The 22,749-nt window shown below is 32.3% G+C and overlaps 1 protein-coding gene across 5 annotated transcripts in view; it reads left to right on the top strand.

Moving 5' to 3' along the window:
* Window positions 1–22,749, top strand: part of Oga (O-GlcNAcase) — a 258,596-nt gene that overhangs the window by 120,817 nt on the left and 115,030 nt on the right. The window lies entirely within an intron of this gene.

Genomic DNA, 22,749 nt, shown 5'->3' on the forward strand with positions numbered 1-22,749 from the left:
AGTTTGTTCTTTGTATCCCTTTTACCGATGTACAGTCATACTTATACATTTTACAAGATGTACTCAATAGTTTCTAGAGTTTTACAAAGTATAACCACTACTTTCAGTGTAGCACAGCACAAATAGCATCATGCTGGATAATTTATTCTTGCTAAACTACTGTGATTTTGTATGTATGTGTATAATTTTTTTTTTTATCTTGAATCACAAAAAAATGATAATATGCGTTGCGTGGTAGCAACATGAAGTTTCTTAATGTGTGGGATCTAATGAACATATTTATGCAAAAAAATTCCTTTGCCATTGATCTAGCATGACACCGCCAATTTTGACACGTCTAAATGGGCAAGTGATATATACCTGTCCTATAACTCATTTCTTGTTTACTTGTGACAAAAATTTACATTCTCATAAAGCTGGATTCATGGTCAGAAAGAAATGTTCTAGTTGAAAAGTAAAAAGATTTAAAAGAAGCTATTAAAAAATATATCGTATACAAAGCATTAAGTGTAGGTATGTATATAAGCTGTTGTTATTGTATTAATCCGGTTGCTCAATCAATCTCACCAGTAGGGTGTCCCTTATTTACAAAAATTTTTTTGCCTTTGCCGCCTCTTAAAAACTTTCTTTAACAGATAATAAATTTATTATTCTCGCCAAAAAATTTAAACTGTGCCAACTGGATAAAAAATGTTTTTGGGTTACAAATAACTGAAAATAACACTCAAATAATTGGATCTAAAGCCCTTTTATCTTCCAGTTTTTCAGGCTGTTTTCTCAGCTGTCAGCACTAAATGAAACCACGTGACGTAAGTGGAAACGTAAGGAGTGAGGGAATGTCAGATACACAAATAGCAAATCAACGGCTCGGTAAAAGACAAAGCCAACTCAGATACTTGATGAAAAATGAGGCAACTCGAAATTTGGGTTGAAAAAGCAGTCAACTCAGATTTGGCTTAAAAAAGGAGCCAACTCAAGTTTGGATTGAAGAAGCAGCCAACTCGAGAGTAATTTTTTTCATCAAGTTTTGTTGTGGTAGCACTGACATTTACGATAAAGGTATACCTATATAAACAAACAAAGATTTTTCAATAATCCAATGTTTCAAAAAAATAATTTGTTATTGTAATAGAGCGTGTTATACTTATTAAATTATGTGCTTTAAAATTCTGCTGCGATTAGACGTAATTCTATGATTAATCTGTGGACGTAATTCATTTTGAATGTTATTTAAAAAATTTGAAACTAATTTTTTGTTTTGAAACCTCGTCTTGAAAAAACAACTTATTTCAACTACAAAGATTTTTTTTTTTAACTTTAGTATAAAGTATCAAATACATAAATTCTATATCAACGCGGCGTACTATTTTATAATATTTTTATAAAAACTGTGATATTCTTGTACAAAAGTGATAAGGTATCATACACAAAAAATCTATATTTTTGGAAGTATATTAATATGTATGCACGTTCGCATACAACATTATAGTCATATTTATTTAACGTTTTCTCTCCCTCCTATGATCACAGCAGAATAGTAAAGTGCACAATTGAATAAATGTAGTATGCTCTATGACAATAACATGAATTATTTAACTGAAACATAAGATTATTGAAAAATCCGTGTTTGTTTATATAGGTGTACCTTTATTGTGAATGTCAGTGCTACCACGACAAAACTTGATGAAAAAAAATTACTCCCAAGTTGGCTGCGTCTTCAACCCAAACCTGAATTGGCTCCTTTTGCAAGCCAAATCTCAGTTCACTACTTTTTCAACCCAAATTTCGAGTTGGATTCTTTTTCACCAAGTATCTGAGTTTGCTCTGTCTTTTACCGAGCCGTCGAAATACGCTTGTACATCGCTTACCGGCTTATCCACAATGGTTCTACTTGTTCTCTAATCTTGTCTACTCTACAATTAAGCAGTGTATCCTATCTTATTTTGGGCCGTAATAGTTGTATTAACGTCATTTGACGTCTATGAAACACAGTGCAGCGTAGTGCAGGAATAGTGAAACTGATTTTCATCGTGAACACATCACACAATCGTGAATTACTGATTTTTCATATTATATCTTTTTCAAAGTGAAATTGTATTGATTACATCAGTAATAATAAAAATTTATAACTTAAGGTTGCTTATCTTTCCATACATTATTATCACTCAATATGTTGATTCGTCTATGTCAAAAATATGTTTGAAATCAAGTTATGTAAAAAACGTTTAAATTACTTGTCCATTTTTACATAATACATAGTAATTGTAATAATAATGACAATAACAATAACACGAATAATAATAACAATAAGAATAATAATAATAATACTAATAATGATAATAACAATAATAATAATAATAATAATAATAATAATCACAATGATAACTTTATGTAAAAAAATTCAGCGTGAGGAGACCATTACAGATATGATATACAGAAAAGACCAGACAAAGTGTGGAAGAAAGTGAGAGAGTGAGAGAGAAAGAGAGAGACACGATGTGGTAAGGATAAGCAACTCAGCAACTGCAGCAGTGAGTTCTACATACGAGCGAGAGAGTGAGAAAAATAAAGAGGCACAAGCTCTGTCGTATGTGAAATCATCGACATACACTATAACTATTGACACTGTGTAATCTGCTCAGTGATAGCAGTCTACTATAGGGTTTCTAAATGAGTGCACGTATTTTGTCCATTTTTCCAAAGTACAGTGCGCATACCAATGACTACTTGACCTTTGCATCAGCTACTACGAGCAACTTGCACTTTCTCAGTTTAGAAATCTCCAAGGCCCACCGATCCACGGGGACTACTTGACTGACAAGTGTGCCACCTCTGAAAGCTTGATAATTCTTCAGCCCACAGCAAAGTCGTGCGCCCGTAGCTTTCGAGTAACCAGATAAAAGTTGAGCTTATGTTTGCATAAATTAGCTTTTTCGAGCTCTCTTCAACCCTTAGAATTTTTTTTGTTTACTTTTCGTCTATCGTATTAATAATAAAAGTAAAAATAATAATAAACGCATCAAGAGTAAGTATTACTGTTGAACTGTTACTATCATGTATGTGTCAAATTATACTGTCAATATTACAAATAACGGAAAATGTTAACTCCTTATTGTTACTTAATTATTAAATGTTAGGTTAGTCGATTGAGATATTAGTATATTAAAATAAATAAAATATTCGTAAACTTACACTTTAACGGGCACGTTATGCACAAAATTAAGTCAACGATTTCAAAATTTTCATGTTTAAAAAATATGTGACAGGCATACATTGTTACCATCACTGTCAGTTCCGGGACTAGAGAAAAACTGACACTAGTGAATTTTTAACTTCCCAATTTACATCGTAAAAAAAAAAAAAAAAAAACACTTCTGCGGAGTTTGAACTTCCTTTCAAAAATTTTCACTAAATATGGTGATTTTTTTAGTTAAATAACATTTACAGCACTTTTTTACTTACATAATAGTAATTTTTTTTTCGTACTCCCGCCGAAAGTACGACTTTGTTTCCTGTTTTCAGAAATCAAAGTGCAACACTCCTTCCAGGTAGGGAATCGCATATACTGCTCGTACGAAAAGTATTTTAATATTCTGTGCACAGTCCCCCCCCGCCTTCGGCTTGAGAGGCAATTTCCTCGCAAAGAATGCTAAAATACTTTCCCTCATAAGCAGTAAATGCTATTTTCTCCTGAGAGATTGTGTTGCATTTTTCTCCTTAAAATCCTGTTATAAAAGAAAGATAGTGATTAGTATCGAATACAGGCATTGGAAAGAAACTACGGCATCATGTTCCGGGGTGTGAGTTCCTACACTTAGAAATGAGTGCCGTTACTTTCGTTCCTTGGATCGTAATATACTGTTAATTGTTAATTTAATGTCAAAATACTTATTCACACCAAGCCTAGTTACCGAATATTTTAATTACAAGAATAGTTGCACTACATTCAAAACATCGTAATAGGTTAAGGGTTTCGGTATTTGAAATATTGTTTTATAAAATGTACATCCACATTTATCTATTATCTGCCATAAAAGTATAACTTCATATATAGGTACCTAACCACCCATTGACTTTTGGCTTATGATCCAAAAATTTTTCAAAAAATTTTTAAAACAAAGTTCTTAATGTCGCGTGCTTGGGGGTTTAAAATTTTAAAAACGACAGATTTCCATGAAACAGAAGTCGCTTCCTCCTAAAAAAAAAAAAAAAAAAGTGACCGAGATTTAAACACACGACTTTTTGATTGATAGCCAAGCGTTTTAACCGCAAGGCTATCAAGGTGTTACGACTACTATAATTCTTATTGTCTACATTAAGTATATGCTACTGGAAACACAGTTTTACATTATTAAATTGTTTAGTTGACTTTACAAATGATAAATATATTTTTTAAATAATAAATTTAAAAAAAAAATTTAATTCGCATAAATATGGTTTTGTAGATTACATCGAATAAGGCGCGTTATTTATTACGCATTAAATATTAGTATTTTATGCATTTGAAACCTAAGCTTTTTTTGCAACAAAATAATGCTAATAAATACTATTATAAATAAATGCTTTGATAAATACATAAATTATAAAAATAAACATATACAATAGATTTGCAGAACGTATCAATAGTTTTTAAAGGCGCATATCTCGAATTATATAAACAAATTATGTTAGAATGTCACATAGTTACACGCCTATAAAAATTTATCAAGTTAATAAATAAATAAATTATGTAAGGTCATGATATATGTATATTTTGAGTTATATATCGTTTCAATAGTTTTTAAGGCCGCTTATTTCGAATTTGATGAACAAATTATGTCAAAATGCTAAATAGTTATAAAATTAATTAATTAAATTAATCAATACATTATGAAGGATCAATATATGTGTGTGTATATATATATATATATATATATATATATATTGAGTTACGTATGATTTTAATGGTTTTTGAGGGAGCTTTTTTCGAACTTGACAAGCAAATAATAGCACAATGTTATTAAATAATTGTATAAATAATTTTTATACACATAAATATAAAGTTACATATGATTTTAATGATTTTTGAGAGTGCTTATTTCAAATTTGATTGGCAGTTTAGGACAAAATGTCAATAAATAATTGTATAAAAAATTTCTATATATATATATATATATATATATATGTGTGTGTGTATATAAAATTCTATGTGAAATGTATTTCAGATAGTTTTCGAATGTCAGCTTAAAGTTTTTGTTGGCTCTCACATGGTGGCACCGTCTGTCATCAATTATGAATTACGACCGAAATAATTAAAAAAATTTAGGAATGCCTTGAAAAAATTGGTATAAGCTAACAATTATGTGTAGAGTAATATATTAAAATTTCAGACACCGTAGCTTTACCGTTTTCAAGAAATAAATTATCTATTCAACACGTATTTTTATTTGAATAAAAGTATGTTACAGATTGCGATAAAAAAAATTTCAAACTGCTGAAATTGAAGTATAATGTAAAATAGTATGTTTTAAACATCATATTTCATGAAGAGCACCCGTAGTTTCACCGCTGTTTAGTTATGACAAATTAAAAGTGTGCATTTAAAGATCCGTGAGGATGTTGCAATGGAGATTTCACTACCAATTCAATGTTAACCTATGATATAACCTCCGAACGTATCTATACTTATACGTATAGATATACAAGGGCTTTCGCCTCATGCGGCATTGCCACATTTATTTTCACTTGTCTGTTTCGGAACACATGATGTATTTCAGAACACGTATTGACTATACATTATGACACTACCCGCTTAAGACATTCCTCCCCTATCTGACAGTCGTCTTTGTAAGAAAAAGCGAGTTTGAGTGATACGTAGAAAGCATGTGTATTTTAATTTGAGGTGAACTTTCCTCTTGTTGCAACGTGTCAATAACTTGAGTGTTAACATTTTGTGATAGTGATTTTTTGTCGGTGCAAAGTGCGTTTTGATGTTCAGTTTTCACGCGTAAGCAATAACTACATCAATAGTTTAAGAATCTGTTTAGTTTAAAAAAAAATTTGTAAAATAATGAAAAAAAAAAAAAGAAATCAAATAAAAAAAAATGAAATGAAAACAAAGAAGACATGAAAAAATGCAATGGAATGAAAAAAAAAAAAAAAAAAAAAAAAAAAAAAAAAAAAAAAAGAAAAGAAATGAAAAGAAAAAGAATAAATAAAAAAATTAATAAAATAAAGGAAATTAAATAAAGATAAACAAATTTAAAGGAAACAAACCAGGGTGTATAAATGGGTCATGTGACCCACGGTAGGAACAAAGTTCTTTAAACATGAGATGTGTGTCGAAAAACATCATAAAATAAAGAAACACAATTTCCCAGGTAACAGAGGGGTCGCGAGACCCATAGGAAGAACCAAGCTCTATAAGAATAAGTACCGCATTCATGTTGTTCAGTAAAACAAAAACTTGAAAAACGAATGGAAAATAAAATAAAATAGAAAAATTAGTTTAGTACTCACGATACTTAAACTAATTTTTTTATTTTGTTTTATTTTTTTATTCGTTTTTCAAGTTTTTGTTTTACTGAACTACATGAATGCAGTACTTATTCTTAAAGAGCTTTGTTCTTCCTATGGGTCTCGCGATCCCCTTGTTTTTGTTACAGTTTTTATTCCTAGTAAACGAAATTCGACTAACTTAAATGTCAGTTCAATGTTAATTAAGAGATATATATGTATCAAATTAGTTATGTAATTCCATAGATTATTAAAAAACGGCTGCCTTATAATGAGCAAGTGTTAAAAATTTTTTTCTTAAGCACAAGAAATTTTAACTTATGTATAAAAGGAAGTTGTAAAAAAGTAGTTAAAGAAGCTTTTATATCTTACTAATATATAATTAATAATAATAATAAAAAATAACTGTAAGTTTTACCACTGGCCCTTTTCAGGGCCAGTATAGTTATTTACGTTCCTTACTGAACCATCAATCTCATCGGTTCTTTTAAGGGCCACCTATGGTTTAACGGCATTGTCAACAAATACATTGTAACTACCATTTTCGGAAACGATTCATCGACTAAAATACGATATAAAGCCGGCCACTATTAAACTAATTCAGTCATTCACTGGCAGACGTCACGAGCGGAGTTGTTTGTCGCAAGGCTGGAAATCCCGGCGACCGATGACTCTATATTACCCTCTCGACTCCAAGCATTTAACCAGGAATCATCGATGCTCTCCAACGTCTGTGCTGGGAGAACCTAACATCTATAAAGGAAAATCAAACTTGAAAGATCGCAGCAGTCTTTAACGGGAAAGCATTACGAACCAGTCAACCCACCTTAGATCACTAAAACACCCGAGTATAAAAAAAAGAAGGTGCTTCAAACACTAATGTCTTTAGCGTAATACTAAGAGACGTTTAGAAAGAGCTTTACAACTAGCTCCAACGCTACAAAATTAATTTAAGAATGAGAAAAGTCATATTATTGTAAACAATATCAGTAAAATTTCGCAAAATTTTGTTTTAATGATGCAAAACATGGATACATTAAATAAATTTGTACTATATATTTACTAATCTTATCAGAATAAAATAATTACTTTTATTTTAATAATGACTTTTTAAATTTCACTATTTCACTTGAATAAAATTTATAAAATGTTTTAAACCATGAAATAAGTTTTTTTAATGTAATCGTTATTCGAACGCCTAAATTATATTTCTTTTAGTAGTAGATTAGTTACCACCGACGGGCCAGCAAAACTGATGATTGCAGTGTTTTAATCAGAAACTTTGTTCAATTAAAATGCGTTTGAACTAATACCTAAGGTAACGAATTTTAACTATTAACTTTACATTGTTTCTCGTTTTCTAGAGACAACTATTAATTACAGAAAACAATTAAGCGAACTAAAATTGTAATTTAATAAAAATCTTACGACAGCTATTCTTTATTTTGATGGCAAAAGCGTACCTGATACTTGGTTAAGAAATGAAATTTATCGTTTGCCAATTCTTGTAAGTGACAATCAAGAAAGTAGAATATTAAAAGTAATTGTTCTGGATTATAATTAATAGTAACTCTTGCAGAAGCTCTTACAAAGTTCTAGTTAATTGTAGTCTGGCTAAAAAAATTAAAACATTCTGCTGTTATGCCGCTAATACTCATTTAAGAAGCTCAAATAGTGCAGCACTTGTTCTGGAACAAACGCTATGAGAAAATTTATTATATTTACCCTGCAGACATTACATTTATAAACTTTTTTCGAACTAGATTTGAATCAAAAATATCCATAACCAGAGGACTTAATCTTACTAATATATAAAGCGAAGCTAAGCTCAAACCGTTGTAATCACTAACCATGAAAACTACTCAACCGATCTTGCTCGAATTTCGATTGCTGATTCTTGACACTTCCTAGATGGTTTTAGTATAGTTTTTATCTTGAAAAAATTAATAACAATAGCAATAAATAAGCGTAAAATTTTGTAAAAATACGCTAGCTTTTCACTTTTGTTTAGTAGGATCCGCTAGGTGGCGTAGAAGTTAAATCTAAGCTGCCTGCAATAGAATGAAGTAAGTCTGGTTATTACATCCCTGAGCAAAGTTTAAATAACACAGTCGATCATCGGCAGTGCATGAAGCCTAAAGCTGGGAGTCGTGCAGATGGGTATCCCGGCTACTGAAATCACTGTTTTCTAACAGACAAGAGATTTACGTGGAACTCCATCCTGAACCACCAAGATTAACGAGTGCCATCAAAAAAGGTGTTCTAAACTATATCGTGTCTGGTGAAACACCAGGAGACGTGTCTAACCAGAGCACGATCTCCTCTAGCATTTTGAGGTTTCATGACCATTCTTCTAACCGTTTTAGGGCTACCGGAGATTTGGCTTCAACATCAAGCCAGGAAAAATAACCCTGGGCAGTTCTGGCAGCCACAACGGCTTCCTAAGGTATCCAGGCATTCGCGGTTGCTGGAAACTTAAATCAAGAAAGAGTTTAGCTCGGAAATTTTTTTTAGGGCCATCGAACGACGAACTACCCTGCCAATAAATATATTGCAACTTAATGAAGTTGATACAATACAGCCTGTTCAGTTTTGTACCTGAATATTTGCCGACAAACCTTTTCTAAATTCAAATTGCGTCACGTTTGTTATTCTTGTATTAAAGTTGAAGTAATTTTCCGATCATACGCCTTTATCATCGCGTACATTTGCAATGCCCAAGAGACCGTTTTACCTTTACTCTTGTACCTTTATTTATCAATGTACTAGAATTTCTACTTTAACTTTTGTCTCTATAAATATTGCTCTGCGAGCATAGTATGTTAGTTAGCGCGCCGCGGCGGCAGAGAAAGCTTCTCTCCGCTTGCCTTCACTTGAGCACATTTTCATAATTTAAGCACTGTAAATAAATTGTAAATATTTTTATTGCACATTTGCGTTATATTTATTTTCCGCCGTAAACCACTTCCATCTCTACACGACTGAACTAGATTGGGAGCAGCATAAAACCCCTTCCCTCGTAAACATTTTTGGTAGCAGAGCGTGGTTCCAGGGACCGACGGTCAGTGCAGGAGTGGATATGTGCTAGTGCTCAGTGAAGCCTTGAATTTTGCCTTGACCATTTGATGCCGTGTAGGTGAACGCGCTCTCGCGAAGCTGCAGTAGTCAGTCATTCAAGGAATCGGAGTGTGTGCATGCTCTCCGTGCTTGAATTTGCCAAGGCGGGCGGTCGTTAGCTGCCAACACTCAGCCCTATTATCAAGCGCTTCATCGCGACATCGACTGCTTCATGGCAGACGTCAAGGAACTCAAAATTTTACTTAAGCGTCAACAGGAGTTGTACAAAAGCATTAGCAATGCTTACGAAAATCTCAAGAAGCGCGGCAAGGATAAGTTTACTCGTGCAATCATCGAGAGCCGTATACAGCAACTACGAATAAACTGGGATGACTTCAAGGACACTCATCTCAGGATTCTCAACATTGCTCCAGACGATACTAAGGACATCGGCTATTTCAATGAAGACAGCTACGAAATCTCCGAAGAAGCTTACCTCGATTTGGCAGCTAATTTGGCTGAACAGCTCGGAAAACTTCCTGCATAGCCCGCATCAGACCCAGCTCCTGTTCCACCAGCTAACTCTCGCAACCTGCCGTCCATTGCTGTGCCCAAATTTTCCGGACATTTCAACGACTGGCTCGAGTTTAAGGATCTGTTCTCTGCGATCATAGTCAACGATTCTCGACTTTCCAACGTCGAGAAGCTTCAGCACCTCAAGACGCATGTGCAAGGCGAGGCGGCTGAATTGTTGAGGACGATCCAGGTAATCGACGCCAACTTCGAGGCTGCATGGAAAAGGTTGGAGGATCATTATGCAAACAAGCGGCGCTTGGTTGCCGCGCTAACTCGCGATTTGCTAGCCGCGCCGGCTGTAAGCAACGAATCGCCGCTCGAACTCAAGGCATTGCTCAGTGGCACTGTAAATGCCTTGGCTGCACTTAAACAGCTTAAGCGTCCGACGGACCAGTGGGATGACTTGGTGGTCGCTGTTACAGCTCGGAAACTCGACGCTCGAACTTTCCGAGAATGGGAGTCATCGCTCAGCAGTACCCACGAGCCTCCTGCACTGGAAACGCTCGTGCGTTTCATTGAACAACGCATCTCGATGCTCGAGATCGTCGCGTCTTCTACAGAGAAGGCAACACGGAAGAAGGACAAGACGGCGTCTTCTACTTCGCACGCATATGCCGCCTTTACGGAGAAATGCCGCGATTACTCTATGGCATAAGGAACGTACGGTACTTTTCAGCATAACTACAGTTTTTTTACTCCTTACAGCTTATTATTTGACCAAATAAACTGTACGGATTCCGAACAAATATGTTTTCAATAAGAAGATTTTTGTGCTGAGAAGTATCAGGAATAGATGTAAAATTTTTAACTTGAAACGTTTTACATTACATGTCAACACGCTACGGTGTTTTATTTAGTGAGTCTTGGGCGAAGGGGCCGTTAGCGTACCTATGTAGGAAAGATTTTGTGATCAATGAACAACCTTAGATAAAACGCTAGTAAATTTCAGTGAATGAAAAATTGATAAATTTCTTTTATTTTTATTTGTATTATGATGATGAAAATAAATATAATTGTGTCCAAATCAAATTATGATATTGTGAACATTTTTTTTTAATTAACCACCCTCCGCTGTTAATGATGTAGAAATTAAGATCATTGATCCGTTGGGGGTTATGCAGTAAAACAACATATAAGAGTATTTAATATTTTCCAAAATAAAACTCTTTTTGTAGAGCTCTTTGATGCATATGTCCAATATTTGCATTGGCCCAGTATATACAGCAAGGTTAGGAAAAAAGAAGAGAAAAGGAATGGATTTGAACACGTTACATCCTAGATCGTTAGAGGGACTCATCAGTGTGGCTGTACCAACGATCTTATCCACAGATTCCGGTGTCGCAAGATAGGTATTTAGCGTGTGATATGAATTCACATACCATGGATTTATGTATGATAAAGCAGAAGGACCAGGACGAACAGAGCAAGATGTTGTGCAACCTATATTTTTTTTTATATTATAATAATATTTATATTTTTCGCAAGTCTCTCTGATCCAAGACTCAAAATATAAATATTTATTAGTTGAAGCACCCTACGCTGTTACATGATGTGGAAGTTAAGATCAGTGATCCATTGGGGGTGAGGTAGGAAAATGACATACGGAAGTATTTAACATTTCCCATAACAAATGTTAAATACTTTCGTATGTCATTTTTTCATAATGAATGTTAAATATTTTCGTAAGTCATTTTCCTGTCTCACCCCTAATAGATCACTGATCTTAACTTCAACATCATGTAACAGTGGAGGGTACTTTAACTAATAAATGTTTACATTTTGAGTCTTGGATCAGAGAGAGATTCACGACAAATAAAAATGTTGTACAACATCCTGCACTGTTCGTCCTGGCCCTTCTGCTTCATCATACATAAATCCATGGTATGTGAATTCATATCACACGCTAAATACCTATCTTGCGACACCGGAATCTGTGGATAAGATCGTTGGTACAGCCACACTGATGAGTCCCTCTAACGATCTAGGATGTAACGTGTTCAAATCCATTCCTTTTCTCTTCTTTTTTCCTAACCTTGCTGTATATACTGGGCCAAAGCAAATATTGTACGTATGCCTGAAAGAACTCTACGAAAAGAGTTTTATAATGGGAAATGTTAAATACTCATGTTTGTCATTTTCCTGCCTCACCCCCAACGGATCACTGATCTTAATTTCTACAAAATTATAAAAGTGTTCACCACATTGTAGGTGTTGACTGAATTGCAACTCTATTAGTATTAAATAGTTTTAAACAGCGTGAAAAATTGAGTTTCCTGGTTAATCTAACGCAAAAAAAGTGTTTTTGAAAAATCTTTTTAAAAAATCTGTATAGGACAAAAATAACGCTAAAGTTGGAAAAATTACTTGAAAACGGCTTAAAAATAAAACTTTATTGACTTTTGCCTTTGAATTGTAGAATAATTACGAAATTAAATTTATTTGAATCCCGTAGAATAACGTTAAATTGGCGAAAATCACCTAAAAATAACTTAAAACCTGATTTTAGATCCATCATACATCAAGTATCGACCGCATCGGATTACAATTTTTTATTTGGCATCAAATTTTATTTAAGAAATACTTGATCCGAAAGCTCCAAGGATCAGAGAAATATGAAGAATTAATTTGAATATGATTTTCAGCTATTTTCCCGGTTGGCACGATTAAAAATTTTTTTTCCATACTAATGCCGATGACAAGTAACGGCAGTTATTATGCTATTCGTCTTTATCGCATCGTTTGCTCTTTATTTTTATATTCGTAGAGCCCTTCATGCATTTGTATCATGCATAAGTATGTAAGAAAATGATCCACTGACTGATTAATTCAACGAGAATGAGGTATTGGTTAAATCACAGACATTCAAGTATAGAGTGAACAAGAGCTCCAATCTTGTGACATCGACAAAGAAAGATATACAAGAAACGATCGGTCTCTCTCTCTCTTACTGATTACATCGATTGGCTTAGACGTTTAGTGTTTGCACTGAAGCCGTACTCGAGCCAAACATGGGGCTGGAATAGAGGAATGCTGTTTATGTCACTTTCGCTTACAGACAGCTGTACCCCTTGCTTCTTTATGAATTATGTTCTGAAAATTATTTGCCAATTTATCTAAGGTTAGTAACGTCACTACTGTTATAATAAAGCAATCAGCTCTATGTTTTACACATATAAACAATGTCAAACAGCTGATTTTTAGCAATGCTTTTACATTTTACAGCTTCTTAGATGCGATTAGCTGGTTATGGCTGCTTGTATACGTAAAACACATTCCTGTTTTTTATTATGGCATTAGCGATACTCTCAACCTCAATGAACTTGGCAACGGATGATTAAAATAAAACTAGTTATAACAGTAGAATAGTTTTTCATTGAATTTGAATATTAAAGAGCACTGTATTTTAAGGAGGTTTGGGATTATCATTCAGAGAGGTGAAGAACGAAGGGTCCCCCCTGCCCGCGCAGATGTACTCCCTTTACCGCGCATTTCATCTTGCACTCAACAAACTTCAAACTGTACGACTATAATTGATTATATTTTTTTTAAATGCCTGGTGAGTCGTGATTTTTTCTGTTGAGCGTCTTTCTTTTGTACTAACGTATCGTATTTTTTGAATCCAACACACTTATTATGTGCCCTAATTTTCAATTAAAAGGCAACTTAACCCTGTTCTCTCATAAGAGACTGTGTTAGACTGTCAATATTTAATAATTATTTTCTCAAAAATCTCCGCTGGTGAAAAATCTGGAAAAATTCATGTGCAGTCCTGATATGCTCAAATATAGCATTCATTTTTTTTGGCACGATCCTACATTTTGAACTTTTTTCTCAAACCTCCTTAACCATATGTCAAAAAAATATTTCTTGAACAAGTCAAACGACTCTCCCTTTACATGCGGAATAAACTTTATGGCAAGGTATATTAAAAAATCGCATATGTACCACAGGAGTAAAATTTTTAATTTTCTAGATGTACACTGCCCATTATCTCCTTGCATAATTAACTATTTTACATCTCCTCATAGCTAGGATTTTGGGATTTTCTGTAATCTAGCTATAGTCATCAATAGAGAACTTACACGTCGTACGATTTAGTTAACTAACATTTCTGTGTGTTGATCAAATGTGACTTATGCAGACATTATTAGGAAGAATAAATTACATAGGTACAAAATCATGCTTATGCGAATAGTCCGCACATCTTCCTAATGTTAATAATATATGTGTATACATATCTGAAAAGCACCTAATGCCTGCATAAGCCACGTTTTGTAAACATGTATGTATATATATATATAATATAAATATATGTTAATGAATAGTAATTTATGCGGACAATTACGTATATGTAAGGGTTATTATAAGGACAAAAGTGGAATTATGTGGACGTCCGCATAATTCTACCATGTTATTAATATATATGTTAAAAGCACGTAAAGTCCGCATAAGTCACTTTTTATAAACATGTATACATATATTTATATTTGAATATTTATTATATAAATATTAATTAATAAAATATATATATATATATATATATATATAACTTACAACGTCACGTTTTCTGAATTCTTAAAGGTTTAGTGCCTTATAGTTTTTTGACTTAAGACTTGTATTTGGCTGTTTTTCGGGAATACAATTTGTACCTTGTTTTTTGTAATAAACACTTATACTGCGCATCTCAACACATGTTAGAAATATAATTTGCAAAGTTTAAAAATTTTTGTCACGATGTATTGAATTTAATACTTATTGAAAATTATCAAGTTTCTATTAAAATACTTTATTAAGAATATTAGTTTTTATTAAAAGCAGAGTACTTATCCCACGAAAAATGTCTACTATAGTATTATAATAAAATAAGGCAAAATTAGTTCAGCGTTTGAAGCTCAGAAATATAGATACGCTCACTAAACTACTAGAATAAACAATGAAGACACTCATCAAATTTAGGTCACTAATGACAGAGACTCCAGTATATTTTTTAATAAAACTATCAGAAGGAAAGTGTGCATACACAATATAAAGTGTAATATGCATAACGAAATGTATGTGTTGATAACTGGTGTAATTACAAAACTCACAATATAAAATCACAAAAAAATTTAAAAATAACAAATTCACATGAAAGTTCCGCTTTAAAAAAAAAAAGATAGTGAAAGCAAAGGATAATAGAGACATGAAAAACAGAGTCATCAACGAAACTTGCAGGATGCAAAACAATAGAACTACGACAACCAGTACATACATTCCTAATTATAACGGTTGATAAATTTTTTTTTCCTTTTGTAATGTATAGCAAAAAAATGAAAACTAACAGTTATAGCAACAACACCACCAAAATTGCAGTTTTTTTTTAACTCCTGCAGCCCTCTAATGCGCCACCTAAAAAAAATGGAAGTAATTCAAAAGAAAATAATTGCAACGCGTAAAAAAATGTACATAATGATGACCAAACATTAAGGTTATAACAAATCGAAAAATGTCACAAATGAAACATTGCATTTAACCTTTTTTCCACGGCTCTTAGGAGTGCCACAAAAATTACGGACAGTGCTATTACCTATAGAAAAATCGCTTTTACATTATTATTCTTATTTTTTCTTTGTTATATAGTGAAAGTAAACAGTTAAAAAAGAAGAAAAAATTTAATATCAAAAAAAATTTTCACAGTTTGAATGGGTTAAATCCTTACATTAAGAAAAACAGAGTAATCAGCCAAATAATGGAATTGTAACGTTATACAGCCTTTAATACATCTTTTTGAAAAAAATTAGAAGCATCTGCTGTAATAAAGAAGTTATTATCTACCACCCAAAATGGTAACAAAGATCAACCGAATACAATAAAAAAATGTTAAAAATAATTGAAAAAATTTAAAGACAAGTTTAACAATGATGTAATGAACACCTATAGAAACATTTACAAAAAAAAGTTATTTAAGAAGTATATACAGCCGTTATTATGATAGTGTCATGAGGAAATATATTAATTTTATACACGTACACCCATTGATCTGGGTATGAGGAAGCAATAATTATTTTTGAAATTTTGTACAGTATACTCACGATATTAATATTCAAGATGCATAAATCACACTTGAAAAATAGTTTTTATTTTGTTTGAACAAAATTTGATCGGACCTCAATGCCAACCTTTTTAGCCTCAATTATCCGAGTAGAATTAGCCTATTTAAAAGTTTCTTTTGTATGTAATACTTTATTAGTAGCCACATAGCATGTTTCATAAATTTATCTATAAGAAACATACCTTTGAATTTTCTTCTATTTCAAATTTGCATGCAACTTTTATTCCCGTTTTCATGAAAGAAGACTAACATTATGAATTTTGTAAGTAATGAAAAAAAAAAGTTTATGTAACTTCCGAATTCCAGAATTCTCGAGATTATTTCACAATTATTGTAATAATTTAAAATAAATAACCGAAAAAAAAGATAATTTAACTATTTTTCATCCCGTCTATGATTTCTGTCAAGCCTTAAAACTTTGTAAAATATGTCTTATATTAATATCAACTTACCATGATATTGAAAAAAAAAATTTAAGATTGTTTTAAAAAGTGAATGAATTTATTAAAAACAAGTCTTGAACGTTTCATTCTATCAAACCCAGTTCCTACCATCAAAAATGACATAAATGGCACATCCATCTTGCGAGTGAAAATTATTTATGGTTAGATGAATAAGAAACTTGAAAATATTCTAGTAATGACTTTTATTGTATTAAAATAACATTTAACAATTTTGATGACGTCAATAATAGGGGTCGATTGTTTGATACTTATATCAAGTCGCAAGAAACGCTAGTAAAAATAAAATACATGTGTTAAACTCCGTATACGTTTTGATACTATTCCATACTTTTTTTTTTATTTGTCAACGATACGTAAGTATTAGATTTACTTATTTATTATTTAATTTATTATGACTTAAACCCTGACCCTTAACATTGTAAGGTTTAACTCTTGAAATAGCTACCAAATCGATTTAAAATATTTATGGGAAAAAATAATCAAATGGCGTGATAAACATTAAAAAGTTATCTCGTCTTTCAAGACAATTTTTTTTTCTTTTTCGTAAATTAGGCATTTCACGTAAAATGTCCCAGGCCCGCCGCGCGAGCGCTAAAAACCATTGTTTTCAGCTCATTTTCTCGGCCTCATTCCTATCTTAAAAAAATATGTTGCAAACAGCATTTCCGATGTATTTTTCAGTCAGCTTCCTAGGAGTGTGGTTAGTTTTTTGAAAAAATTTCATTTTCACTGAAAAAAAACACAAAGCATGCTATTTAGAAAGGCATTTAAAAAATTTTTTTTTGATAGCCTATATAGAAAGTTAAGATTTTTTTACGTTGAAAACGCCTTTTTCGCAGCGTGCTCTCACTGAAAAATTCGAGTAAAACGATAGCAAAGAGTAAACGATCGGCCTTCTAAACACGTGCTACGGGCCGGCACGGTGCTGCTCTGCGCTCCGCTTAAGTTAGCTAATATTATTAGCCTCATGATATTTAATTATTTATCTAACAATAAAGTGTGCTTGTACTTTATTACTTAACATAGTTTTGTACAACTAAAATAGAATCTTTGATTTTGAAAATGATTTTAAGGTAGAATTAAAAGAACCGTCTATACATTAAGCGTATTTTAGTTCTTAATTCATTATAAATGCCTTGCAGATTTAAATTTATTCAACTTGATATAGATGGAGTATTTGCCAAAATAATTAACCCACACTTAATTTGTGAAACAGGACTCTTCAAATAAGCCATTTTACGAAGACATTCACACTTGATTGTTCTGCAAAAGTCAATCCAAATTAAGTGATTATGACAATCGTTTATTCACGATAGCTAAAAGATGCATTTATCCTTTGAAACTTATCAATCACTGATCTTCTAAAGATCTATTTCGTATTCCCAAACTCAATGAGAAATATTTATCTATCGGTCCCAGAAAATTCAAAAATTTGCGCGAATTGTTGTTGTTCAATTTATAACCGAAAATCTGATTCAGGTAATAATGATGGGAAAACATTGAAATTTCAATGTGAAAATAAGTATCACAAAGCAGCAGTTGTAGTTCTCGAAAAAATCAAAATAATGTTTTCAGAATCTACTAGAGAATCAAAATCAAAATCTATCTAGAGAAGCAAAAGAGAATACAGCTACTCACTCTTGACCCTGTTTTTTAGAGTCGTTATGACTTAATGAAAGAGTTTGGTTGCAGTGAGAGAGAAGCTCAAGCAACGAGAATGTTTAAAAAAAAGGTGGCGTACTTTCAATACCGCCTAAACAAAAAGGTCATTCTCTTTCGGAAGAGCTGATAGTTTTAGTTAAGAATTTTTGTAAAAAGGACGATATATTTCGTATCTGTCAAGCAGAAAAACGGTGAACGAAAACATGTTTAGAAAAGATTACTGCTTGGAAATATTAATAAGATTTATTACTTATTTCAAAAAGAGTAAAGTAATTATAAAGTAGTGCAAACTAAATTTTCACAATTAAGACCATCACACTGCGTTTTAGCTGGAACTAGCGGTACATATAATGTATACGTATGTGTACATCATGAAAATTTTTAACTAATTCTTAAAGCTACAGATCTGAAACACTTAACGCTGAATACTAAACTACCTTTTACAATCTACCGCGACTGCATTAAAGCAGTAGTGTGTAGTAACTCGATAGAAAAATGTTTCTTAGATACAGAATGTCTAGATAGTTCCATTATGTCAATATTACGTCCACATCTTCTTGAATGTTTTAAAAAATATAATATTTTTGAAATCAAATATGAATTGTGGTTTCAAACAGACAGATGTACCATTGCTTTACAAACTTTAAATTCTTATGATTTCGTTGAGTTATTAGAGGAAAAATTCTTGAAACTCAAAACTCTTGATTGTTTGCGTTTGTTATACAGAATTTAACCCAATCTTTTCATTGGAACAATAGTTAAGCTTACATTTTACAGTTGTAATTTACTGTCAAGAAAAAAAAGAACTTTAACACATAAGTATTGCTGTTATTGCTGATAACCTAAATCATGATACAATTGCTGTGTATGAGTATCAAAAAGTTATAATACATTATTTGAAAACTAAGTTTGTAGTGAAGAAAATTTTTTGCATAACTGATCGGGCCAGTCGAGATTTTAAAAATAAGAGTAATTTTAAAAAGATGCTTTTCCACAAAAAGATTTTAAAATTGATTGGGAAAGGCATTTTTTTGCTACGGCTCGTGGAAAGAGATCTCTTGATGGTATTGAAACCAACTTGAAGAAAGGTGCAAGATGTGCAAGTCTTCATGTTTCCTCTAATAACCGAATTTTAACAGCAAAAAACTTGTACGACTGGGCAAGGAATGACCGCAAGATAACAAAATTTTTTTATTGAAGTAAAGAGTCGTATAAAGAATAAAGAATTAAACGTAAATCTCGGTTTGATGAAGCAAAGTCAATACCAGGTACTTTACAATTTCACGTTGTCATTCCAATCGATGATAAAACATTGAAATTAAAAAAAATGTAAATGAGCTCTGAGTGCTAACTTTTTCCTAACCAAAACAATGAAACCAAAAAGCTTACATCTCGATTTTCTTTCAAAACTAAAAAATAATAGAAAATATTTGTTAAGAAAGTATTTCCAACTTATTAATATTTATAGTTAACTTGAGCGGAGCGCGGCGTAGGGCCGTTTTACTCAAATTTTTAAGTGACAGCTTACTGTGAAAAAAGGCGTTTTCAATGTAAAAAACCAACTACACCAGTAGAAAGCTGACTAAAAAAATACATTGGAAATGCTGTTTGCAATATTTTTTTAGGATAGCAATGAGGCCGAGAAAATGAGCTAAGAACAGTGATTTTTAGCGCTTGCGTGGCGGTCCTGCGACGTTTCGCATGAAACGCCTCAAATTTATGTTAAACAAAAACTACAAGACCATAAAAGATTTCTTACGATATTATCATTTCTTGTTGAGAAACTTACATAAATTATAGTTTAAAACAGTTAAACCTTTCAAATAGCTATTTTGTTTATATAACAAAAAAGAAAACCTAATATTATTAATAGCGAGATTAATAGTTCATCAAAAAGACGTCACTATGAAAAAAATTAAGTCTATAAGAGTAGTTTATGACGGTAGAAATTGTGTCAGATAGAATGAGACTGTAAAGGATGTAAATAAGTTATATAAAATGTACGATTTGCCTGAATTTTTATTACATCATAGTTTGTTGTGAACAGAGGATTGACTTTTCTAGATTTTTTACCTCGTAGTTTACTTTACGTAAAAAGACAAAGTAATATTTGGAACCTGTGCTTTTACAATTTAAAAATTTTTTATGTTAAACCTCAGATATCTGATACTTAATTTTCTTACTTCAAATAGTTGATAATTATATGAATAATAATCATTGTTAAAATAAGATACTTATACTACGTCTTTTATTAATGCATGACAAAATACTATTTTTCAATTTCTTCATATTTGTAGCGTAAATAAATGTCTCTGCGCAAGTGCACAAATATATGAAATGCCTTATAGCCCCTCTTTGAATGTATTAGTTTGTTACAAAGAATTAAATATTTTTAAAAAAGTATCTTATTTTTACTTTAACGAATACTAAACTGCATCACTTATCAAAAAGCTACAAAATGAAAATAAAAGTATTTTTACACTACGTTAAATGAGACTATTCAAATATTTTTATAACAAATTTCTTACCCTTTTATCAATTGTTAAAACCAACTTTTGTCTACCAAAATTCGTTAAAAGAACTATAACAATGCATAATACTTTTGTGTGTGTGTGTGTGTGTGTGTGTGTGTGAAGAACTGAAATGATATTTTCGTAAGTTTTAAGGCTCTGTAAAAGTTATTAATTGAACTAAAATAATTAAATTTTTTAAAAATAATTGCCTAAATCTATTTCGAATCACGAAGGAAACTTGTCAAGTAAAACAAAAGAAACGTACATGGAAAAAAAATCAGGTAGTTGTGGCATGAATACCACCTATACGTCAACCGTATGAAAGAAATCATGCGTAAAACACTTCGATTCACATAGCTATGTTTTGGGACTCAGGTAGAGATGGTGTAAGATGTGCTGAAACGAGTATAGCATAGTCTGCTAGCTTATAAACTCTGCCACACACGGCAGTAGCGCGTGCAGCTCACTCGCTAAGTGTTTCGGGTGTAACGTAAAGTAGCCTATTATGGAACATTAAAAAAAGTGATCGTATTACGAAACAGCATTTATATTTTAATTGTATAAGTCTAAACAACGAAAATAAAATTAATTTAGCATTCTTACGGAATTGTCTTTCTAAATTAGTAAAAATCATAGGTGATTTTGAACATTTTTATTAGAAAAAAAAGCATAACAAAGCCGTGTGCCATGATAAGGGAAACGGACAACATAATCTCTAAAACACAATGCTTCTATTATAAAACGTACAAGATGTATTTAAAGAACATGTGTGTGCTATAACAGGAACCTTTTGTTTCATGAATAGGAGCCCAATTTTTCCGTATGTTTCGTGATAAGATCCAATCGATTGCGTCAATATTTGTTAATAAAATAATTATTTTTCTGACCTCAGGCGTTTTTGAGGGTCGGATGTGCCGTCGGTAGAAAAAATAAGATTCGCTTCGCAGGTCCCTCGGGCCGCAAAATAGCCCCGGAGACAACGGCACTATCCGACGAAAACTACTATTTCGTTCCTCGGGCAAAGTGCTTTGCGCCCTAGGGCATACTTTCCGCCCGCTAAATACCTTCCACCCACGGGTGGGAAGACACATTCTGTCCCTGCTGGGCCAAAAGTTTGTTTCCACCCTAGGGTGGAAAGTAATCGGATGGCAGAAAGTGTGCCCACAGACGCAAAGTTGCACTTTCTGCCCTCGATACAAAAAATGTCGGTCTCACCTTGGGCACAAACATACAACAACTGCGCCCTTCAGGCGTGCAAGTTGTACTTTCTGCCCTAGGTAAGAAATCTACTATAAAACCTAAATTTATTAGAAAAATTATGAAATTGCTTGGAAACTTCAGCGCTTCTATTGATACCTAAACTTTAGATATTATGGCTAATTACGGTTTATAATGATATTTCTTTAAAATTCTGCCAAAAACTGTGCCATAATAGGCTACTTTACTTTACTCACGCTTATATTTTGTGAGAGCTTTTCATGGTATGCACAGGCAACTTAGGTATTCTATATACATGCCTTTCACCGGGTCGGTTGTTTTCACTGTAATCATACTAAGATATAAATTATGTATTAATATAGATATTCTCGTGAATTCAAGAACTATGATAAAGTTAGCGCAAAAATAATTTGCATATGTTTACATAGCAACATAACCTTTATAATTTGAAATGATTTAGACAGATCAATTCATTAGATATGAATGCATAGTTTCACTTTCAACTGCTATTAATCGATGTGATTATCAGCACCGTATAAAATTTTTTTAATCTATCATTTAACATGGTGATAAGCAATGTGATTTTTTTTATTTAACTAAAGCAGTTTTCAGAAAGTCTTACACAAATTTTACATTACGAATATTTTCATTGGCATTTACATACCATCTTATC

This window comes from Copidosoma floridanum, unplaced genomic scaffold, assembly GCF_036245765.1.
Source record: "Copidosoma floridanum isolate Cflo_tuat_1 unplaced genomic scaffold, Cflo_Japanese_pri ptg000020l, whole genome shotgun sequence".
In the NCBI taxonomy this organism is placed as follows: domain Eukaryota; kingdom Metazoa; phylum Arthropoda; class Insecta; order Hymenoptera; family Encyrtidae; genus Copidosoma; species Copidosoma floridanum.